Here is an 8632-nt window from a genome sequence, read left to right on the forward strand (position 1 = left end):
TTGGATGAGGCTGAGATAAATGGATTTCGGAGTGGAAGGAAGGGGGGATAAATGAGATTTTAGACTTGGAAGGCAGTTGCTGTGTTGTGTTTGATGCTTTGGCAGAAACTGGCGCCTGACTAATGTGGCGTGATACACTGGGTACGGAGAGCAGGGCCAAGGGTTCCTTCCCGGGCATGAGTTTCTAGGTTGGAGCTTCTGCTTAATTGGACAGCTGGACCATTTTCACCACATATTTTCACAAGAGAGGATGGTGTAAACTTCTCTCTCTCTTCACTCCTTTGCCCAATAATGACGTTACTTCAACGAGGAGTGTTTGGTATCAGCGTTGTAATCAGAGTCGGAGAGATGAATATGTGTTGTTTCTCTCCTCTCTCAAGGTAGAAACCTCTGTCACTCGACCGTGACAAGCCCAGCAGATATTGATACTTTAGCTAAGAGGGTTATACAATAATACTCCCCTCTCTTCCTGCAGGTTGTAGGGGTTCTCTCTACCTAACGTGGAGCAGAAGCCCTTCCAAGTGCCGTATATTAACTTACAGGAATGCAGGCCGTCTTCTTAGAAGTGAAACTGAACTCACCTTCCTTTCATGATGACTTGTTTTTGTCTGCAGGGCACTCGTTTTGATAAATGCTGTTTATGTGACATGAAATTTGACCTGTTGAAAACATGTTTTCACATCCATGAAATATTAGGGTAACTGTGATGCTTTTATTGTGGCGAGGCATTATGCAAGTGGAACAATAATCCTAAATGCTACCTGCCTTGAGATTATTTATGAGCCGGATGTTAAAAATCTTGTTAAAATTATATAGCTGCACCTGGCAGACTGCAGCAGAAGTCCAAGTGCTTGTGTCTAAAGACATACCTGTGGATGAGGGAGAATATAGCAGGACGGAGGTAAAAGAAGGGTGGAGTCTTACATGGCAAAAATGCAAAACATTCCTTCAAGTGAAAATATACTTGACTTTATTCTTAGAAAAAGTAGATGGGAGTATACCTTGGTAAATTAAGAGCCAACACCTGGGCTGACTGGACAGGATGAAAGACATGCCGTGTCACATTTCTGCTCTGTGTCCAGCAATAAGCTAAAATGAGGTGCAATTTCCTCCTGACTAATTAGTCTGGAATTGGTGCTGTTTTATCAACCTCCCCAGGGCCTCGGCGGAGTGAGGTTCAAGCTGGAGCTGTAGAACGCTTCAAGTTATCTGAATGAGTGAAGGCAGACACGGACAAGACGCGGCAGAAAGGTGTTAAACGAGGAAGAGGATGTTGTCTGTTGGTTTTATACGGGGCAATGTGGGCTGAAACACAAGCCCTGTCTTTGGTGTCATAGCTGTCAAAGCAGGCCCTCATAGTGACCTGAGATCGACGCTTTTTACTGCAGGTTATGCTAGAAGGACCAGTGCAGCAGCCCACTGATGACACTAATAACCCCTTTCTATGGTGCAGGACAAAGGACAAAATTTAGACTGTTGCGAGGCCTAAGGAGGCTATGTCCTTACCGAAGCCAGCTACTGATCTGGCTAATGATAAACCAGCGCTGGTAACTGAGAGGCCGGCGGTGGGAAGCTGTCTATTCATTTGACCAGGGCGGCAAGTCATGCATCGAACATAGCAACCCGCTGGATCGACTACTGGCTAGCCTAGTCATTAGCTTCCGAGGCTAGTGACTAGCATGCCAAAGCTAGCAACTCACTGGATCGATGACTGGCTAGGCTGGTCATTAGCTTCTGAGGCTGCCAGCTAGCATGCTGAAGCTAGCAACCCACTGGATCGGCTACTGGCTAGGCTGGTCATTAGCTTCCGAGGCTAGTGACAAGCACACAAAAGCTAGCAACCCACTGGATTGGCTACTGGCCAAGCTGGTCATCAGCTTCCGAGGCTGGTGACCAGCACGCCGAAGCTAACAACCCACTGGATTGGCCACTGACTAGGCTGGTCATTAGCTTCCAAGGCTAGCGACTAGCACGCCAAAGCTAGCAACCCACTGGATCGGCTATTGGCTAGGCTGGTCATTAGCTTCCAAGGCTGGGACTAGCACATCGAAGCTAGCTTCATTAGTTATTTCCTTGGCTGGTCACTTTCTTCTGTTGTATTTTTTTGGTGGATTGGAGCCAAAGGTGGCGCGTTACCGCTAAGGATATAGCCTCCTTCGGCCTATCAGTAGTCTTAATTTTGTCCTTTACCCTGCACCATACCTTTCATAAATGACTGATGTTCACCTGTAGACAGAGATAATTTCTTTCCTTAAAAACACCAGAATGATCCTATCCATTGGTGATTTCTTGGCAACAGATGGTTGAATGGTTTCATATCAACTTTTTTTATTATTTTTCTTTATTGTGGTAGCTCTCCATGTTTTACGCCTGTCCCTCCCTTCATCCTTTGTGGACCTCTGTGATTTAGAGCAGGTAGATTGTATTCAGCGAGGACCAAACAGTCCAAGGCTGAATGGGAGTTATTGGGTTTATGTCAGAGTCAAGGTTCAGACTGAAGTTATAAATCTGGGCGGAAGGATGGAGCCTCATGGATCCCTTCTGTTTGACCTCAGCTTAACACCAGAAGCCCCATTAAAAGAGACGCCCCAGATCGATCGATCAAACCCTGACCCAATCCTCCAGACTGCCCTGCTATTGACAAGGTCAGTTAATCCATCGCTTAATGTCAGAATGCACAATGTTTATGGGCTCTACTGACACTGCTGATGTGCACATTCAGGGGTCAGCGGTGGCAGGCAAGGTGAGCTGATTAAAATGCAGGGAGAAGCAGTACAAGGACGTTCAACGTGGATAGTCTTTGGGAAGAAATTACCAACTTGCTTCCTAATAATTGTTTGTAATTGTTGTCCTTTCCCCAAACCCATTTGGTCAAATATATGTTCCAAAGAGTATCCAACTTTGACGTTGGCGACCATTATTTTGAAAGGGAGCCGTCAAAGACTTTTTTGGCTGCTGATTTTAACAACTTGAGTCATCTTTCACCGCACTGATGAGACATATTGTTTTCTGACAACTGGTATTATAGGCTTAGAGGTTAGGCCTAACCCAGAGTGACACAGGCTCTTCACTGACCCGCTTCTCTTCTGATCAAAGACTCAGCAGGGGTGTAATCCCAAGTCTTCAGTATTGTTTTTTAACGAAGTCTAACCTTTAACCCCCAGTAAGCCCTAGCATACCATTACAATAGTCCCTGAATGGCAACTGTCATGTCAGCTCTTGCGTTAAGTTAGAGAGTGAAAGTAATTCCCGTTTAACAGTACCATTTTTTTCCGTTATGGAGCAAAACCCTCAGAAAATATTGAATGTTTAATATTATTTCTAGACTCTGTATGAGTTGGCAGAGCCTGGTGAGCCGGGAAAGACGCCTCAGTCCTAAGAAAAGTCTATCAGCAGGTTGAAACTTCTTGAAACTGCAGGAACAGTAGCCCTTGTGTGTTTCGCTAACGTCTTTGCCATTGGCGCAGCAAAAAGAGGATCAAGTTGGTCACATGTGTGCCTAGCAGAAGTTATTGTTATGTCTACTTCCAGCAGGTATACCATTACACGCTGGGCCGTGGTTTGGTGTTTCTGGGTTCTCTCCTTCCCAACATTTTCCTCTTCACACCTCGAGCCACATAGGGTTTGCTGTGTTAACCACCAGGAGTGTGACAGAGGGATGGAAAGCAAAGTGCACGGTCATGACAGTTCGGTCTGTTGTAGCGTCAATGGAAGTGAGCTGTGCGATGTCTAGACCGCTGCCACTCTGAGCTGAGTCAATAAACAGCATCAGTGATGAGTTTCAGCTTGTCTGCCTCTGCACGCACACACACACACTCACTCACTCAATGCTAACTGAAAGTAAAACACATTGTAACTCATTCTCCACCCCCCACACTCTGCAAAGTGAGACACTTTGCAAACATAGGTATTTTATTCTCGAGTGATTTGCAACTTCGGTACAGTAAATCTGCGAAATTGCAGCACTTTTACCAACATGATTGAAGAGAATAGTCCAAATATAACTTCTGAAAACTGACATGAGCAGTTTCCAGTAAGTGCAGACTGTGTTTCAGGTTTGGTTGTGCTGGGCTCACTGTTCTTGCATTGCTTTTTAGGCACATTTTTATCTTTGCATAAACTTCCCATTCGTGGTGGAATGCAGGAATTTGTTGTGATAACAATCAATTTCTGAATATCTTCAAGCTAAATTTGTCCGTTTTTCGTAGAGAGGACGTACATATTTGTGCCATCAGAATCAGCGCAGATCATCATCAGCAAGCCCCTCATTCAGAAGTAAAGTTTACAGAGTCCAAACTCAGTTTATAAAAGCTTATTTACAAAAGTCTTACAGGATCATGACGCAAAGTTGATGGTTTCTTTCTAAGGAAGCGATAGCACTAATATTATTCTCCGGTTAATGCATTAACACGTGGCTTAAACAGAAATGGTGCATGACTTAAGCTCCACTGTATGTCTGGTTTGTATCACCCGACCACGAAGCTCAGCTGGGGCAAGAAGTTTAGAAAAGGAGGCTGATTCACTATGATAGCGGATCAGGCCTTAACCCTCCTGTTATCCTCAAGTTTACTAACATCGTTTGTCCTTGGGGTCAATTTCAACCCAGTAGTTTAAAGAAAATGATTACAATGCAAATTGTTACCCAAATGTATGTTTCAAGTACTTTATGTTTCCTGCACATGTTGACTACTTAAATAACCCTTTAAATAAAACATAACCCCATAAAATCTTACCAATTGACCTACAATTTGAAAGAGAGATTATTTGGGGTTTTAAAGGATTTGTACTCAAGTAATTTTTTGTTATTTATAACATTTGGAAAGAAAAATAGTTTCTATTATCAAGGATAGTAACATGTCTTATGTTTGTTTGGCATGTATCTCCTTATTTACAGAGGCGTTAAACATTGAATGGGCTTTGAGTCGTTGAGTCGTGTAAAAGACTGTCGAGGAAATTAAATTTTCTAATCTTTCTGCCAGAAACCCTGAAATCTAAGCTGGAAGGTTTTAGTGTTGAACACCTCTGCTCATCAGATATCAGACATGTTGCACGACTATCATTAATACACCCTGCAGAGAGCCCACACTTCTGAAATATTGAGTACAATCCTGGAGCGCTACCACCTCCAGGTTGTGTTCTGCAGCTGACCCTGCACTCTAACCTCCAGCAGGGAAACCAAACAAGAAGTATCACATTACAGTAACATTGTGTAGCATTTAGGCTCACTATAAAATCAGAAAATAGTACTCACAAATACCTTGAATCACCCACTGTTCTCTCTGCTAGCTGGCACAGTTTTCCACCTGGTGTTTTATCTAAAAGGGCTTATTTTATACACCAATATGTCTTGAACAACCTCTGCTCTTTGTTTTCCATACTGTGTGACCGAGAAAGGTCCTGTCCCCGCCTCGGTACTTGTTCTTGTAATCTCCGAGTAGCTACACGTGAGTCAGAGAAAAGCTGTGTGTTTTTGTTGTTCCCCGCAGAGGTGAGAAGCAGGTAGCCAGAAGGTTGAAATATTGATGGATGATGATAAATTCATGTGCCTGGTGAAAGATGGAAGCACATCCAAACAGGCGCTGTGTCTTCTGGTCTTAGCGTTAATGCCAATCTGTAGCAGAACTGGTCCTGTCCTCCGGAGGAGCCGTGTTGTGAATGAAATGAAATTTGTATTCTCATTAATCTGTAATTAAATTCAGGAACGCTGCATGAGAGTTCTTAAAAGTCAGATGTGCGTTCATGATGTATGTTTTTCCTGCATGATGACATGAACTGGCACACTGCACCCTGTCAGTTTTGCCATGTTGGACCCTCTGGTTGCCACCATGAAGGGTGTGGTTGCCTCGGTGTTGAATGCGATGCACTGTTCCCAGTAATTTATTCATAGCTCTGAGGTTTTTGCTGTATTTTTCATCCATATTTCATTAAGAAAGAGTAAATCACCAACAGCGTGTGGTTTATTCAGTCATGAATAGTGCACGGCATGGCATAGTCTATTTATGCCGTGCTCTCAGGAGTCTGCTTACATAGAAGATTCAGAGTTGAAAAGAGTTTTTCCACACTTTGACAGCGATGACAAATGCGCTAAAGTATGGTTTCAGTCTGTCCCATCTAGCGTTCTAAACAGTACTACTAGTGTTCAGCATGGGTACCATTTGATATGTTTTGTTGTCTCCCAGATGCCCTTGGGGTAAGTCAGTTAGAAATGATCCCTCTAGCTCCATTTGCCTTCAAACCAAGTCGGCTCACACAGCTGGCTTCCATCACTGCATGTTTGTGTGTGTGTGTTTTATGACTATAATAACCATAATGCCAATACATCAGCTCTGTCATAGGCAGCAACCCAATACCCATGGCAGTGGGGCAAACTGCGTCACTGCATCATATATCTTTCCTCGTGAGAATACAATGTCATGCGTTGGTATTTAAATTATCTGATGGTAATTTATGTCAGCCGAGAAAACTAAAGGCAAATGGAATCATTCCAAACTAAGACCTGCTATTTCTCTCTTCATAGTTTTTATTCATGCACTTTTTTCCGGATGTGAGCTTTTTTTTTCTCACATGCTGGCTGCTCCAATCACTCAATGCTGCCTGCCGCGGAGCTAATCTTAACTACAGCTGGGTGGGTGGACGCAGGGGTGAACTATGCAGGCTGGTATTGTAAAGGGTAGGTGGGCGGCAAATGTGGTTAATTTGCTTGTCTTGGGCTTGTGCTTCATTTTGCTGAGCCAAATCCTCTCATTTAGGGGATTATGTTCCCATGGCTTGTGGCGAGTAGGTGGAGGTCAGAGAGGATGAAACAGCGAAGAGGAGGAGTGGACGGAGGAATGGAGAAAGTGTTGGAAGAAGTTTTCCATGTGTGGTATAGGTGCGGAGGGATTGAGAGACATGGCAGCAGTTGGGGGTTGATGTATGACTGGAGTGGAGTGGGGGGATGTGATGGTCAAAGAGAGGCAGAAGAGGAAAGCAGCTTGTGTGCGGAGAGATCTGAGGGCTGGGGGTGTACTGGGAGGTGTGGTGAGGTGGGGAGGGTATTGTTTAAGGAGGGCTGAGTGAACTCTGATGGGGGGCTCCGGCTTTCAAGGGGTATCGACAGATCTCCTCCACTGCTGTTCCTACTTCACAGCTCTCATCAGCCCAACTTCCAAACATACCATGGCTCTCCACACGTTAAAGAAACCCGCCCTCTCCTTCTACACTTACACATATGAGTTGATGAACTCTGAGATGGTCAGAGTACTTGGGGCCCTCTGTTTTAGTGAATACAAGAGTTTAGACCATACAGTTGAATTGGTGCTTGAGAAAGGGGCATCTCCTTGAAACACAAATGCCTCTGGGTTTGGTAAAAACCCACACATAGTCAAGGATGTGTACCTCTTTAATAGACTTATGTTATTCAGTATATTTGCAAGCCATAGCTAGGCGGAGGGGTGAGAGGAAAAAAAGGATACCATTCAACAATTTTACAAGACTGTGAGCCAAAGTAAACTTTGAATCCAAAAGATGAAAGACGCACAAAACTTGTGTCCAGGCCATTCAGGATGAACTGAGATTTTGAGGGCTAATCAAGAGTAAGGTTTAAGTAGAGAATTGAAGTAAGAATAAGATGTGAATTGAGAGGGTTCAGTGGAGAACTCTTGAGTTGCAAGCTCTGAATGCCTCGTCTGTTTGGGGAACTGGGACATTCTCACCACCGTCTTTTGTCTCTTTGCGGAGGGGACAGGAGAGTTTTAATTGCCAATTGTCACGTCTGGATATGCATTTTTGATGAGAAACAAGCAGAATCCTGTCTGTCAGGTTTCTCAGTCATCCAGGATATGGTAGTTTATTGTTTAATCCAAAAGGCGACTGGACTTGGTTAAAGATTTTGACGACGTTCTTGCTAGAAATGAAGAACCCGCTCCAATGAGAGGTGAAGCATCTTCAAGAACTTTGGTCAAGTCCAGTGGCCTTTTGGATTGAACTTCGATTGAACAGAATCTTAAGGGACAGTACTTCAAGTAGGAGCTCAAACGGCATTATTGATCTGACATACAATACAAGCTAAAGTTGCTGTTATCCACTTAACACCTGAACTTCAAATGCATGAAAACTATCTGCAGTTATCAACATGCAGGAAGTATGACCAGTTGAAGTGTGGAGTAACATTCTCAAGTGGGCCATTCACTCCTAATTCACCTCAAACAATCGCTCCGTCTGGCCTCAGTTATGGCAGATTGTGTTACATGATCCTTGGAATAATGAACTAGTGCGTCAACACTGCCAATGCCACATAGCAAAGAAAGAGATCTGTCTGTTCCAGCCCCTAATCCGGTCTGTTTGGGAAGCAGAGACTGTGGCGTGACACTTGTTCTCCATAGTCTCCTGTGTTCTCCCTGGAACCCTCCAAGCGCCAGCTCGCATTAGCATAACCGTGAGGCCCATCCACTCACTACAGGATTAGTTCAGCTCTCCTCCCACTGTCTGATGGCTCTTTATCCAGATGGATACAGGCTGTTAGAGGTCTTAACCACACCATTGCCACTAAAGTCATTATCATTCACCACGAGGAGGAATCAGCTCACTGAGGGTCTGCTGTTTAGCGTGAGATTGACGTCTCATTTGGAATGGTTTGAAAGAAAAGACAGGA

Source organism: Semicossyphus pulcher, unplaced genomic scaffold (assembly GCF_022749685.1).
Source record: "Semicossyphus pulcher isolate SPU_LCO1_2020_fin unplaced genomic scaffold, fSemPul1.0.p SCAF_8, whole genome shotgun sequence".
NCBI classification, from domain to species: domain Eukaryota; kingdom Metazoa; phylum Chordata; class Actinopteri; order Labriformes; family Labridae; genus Semicossyphus; species Semicossyphus pulcher.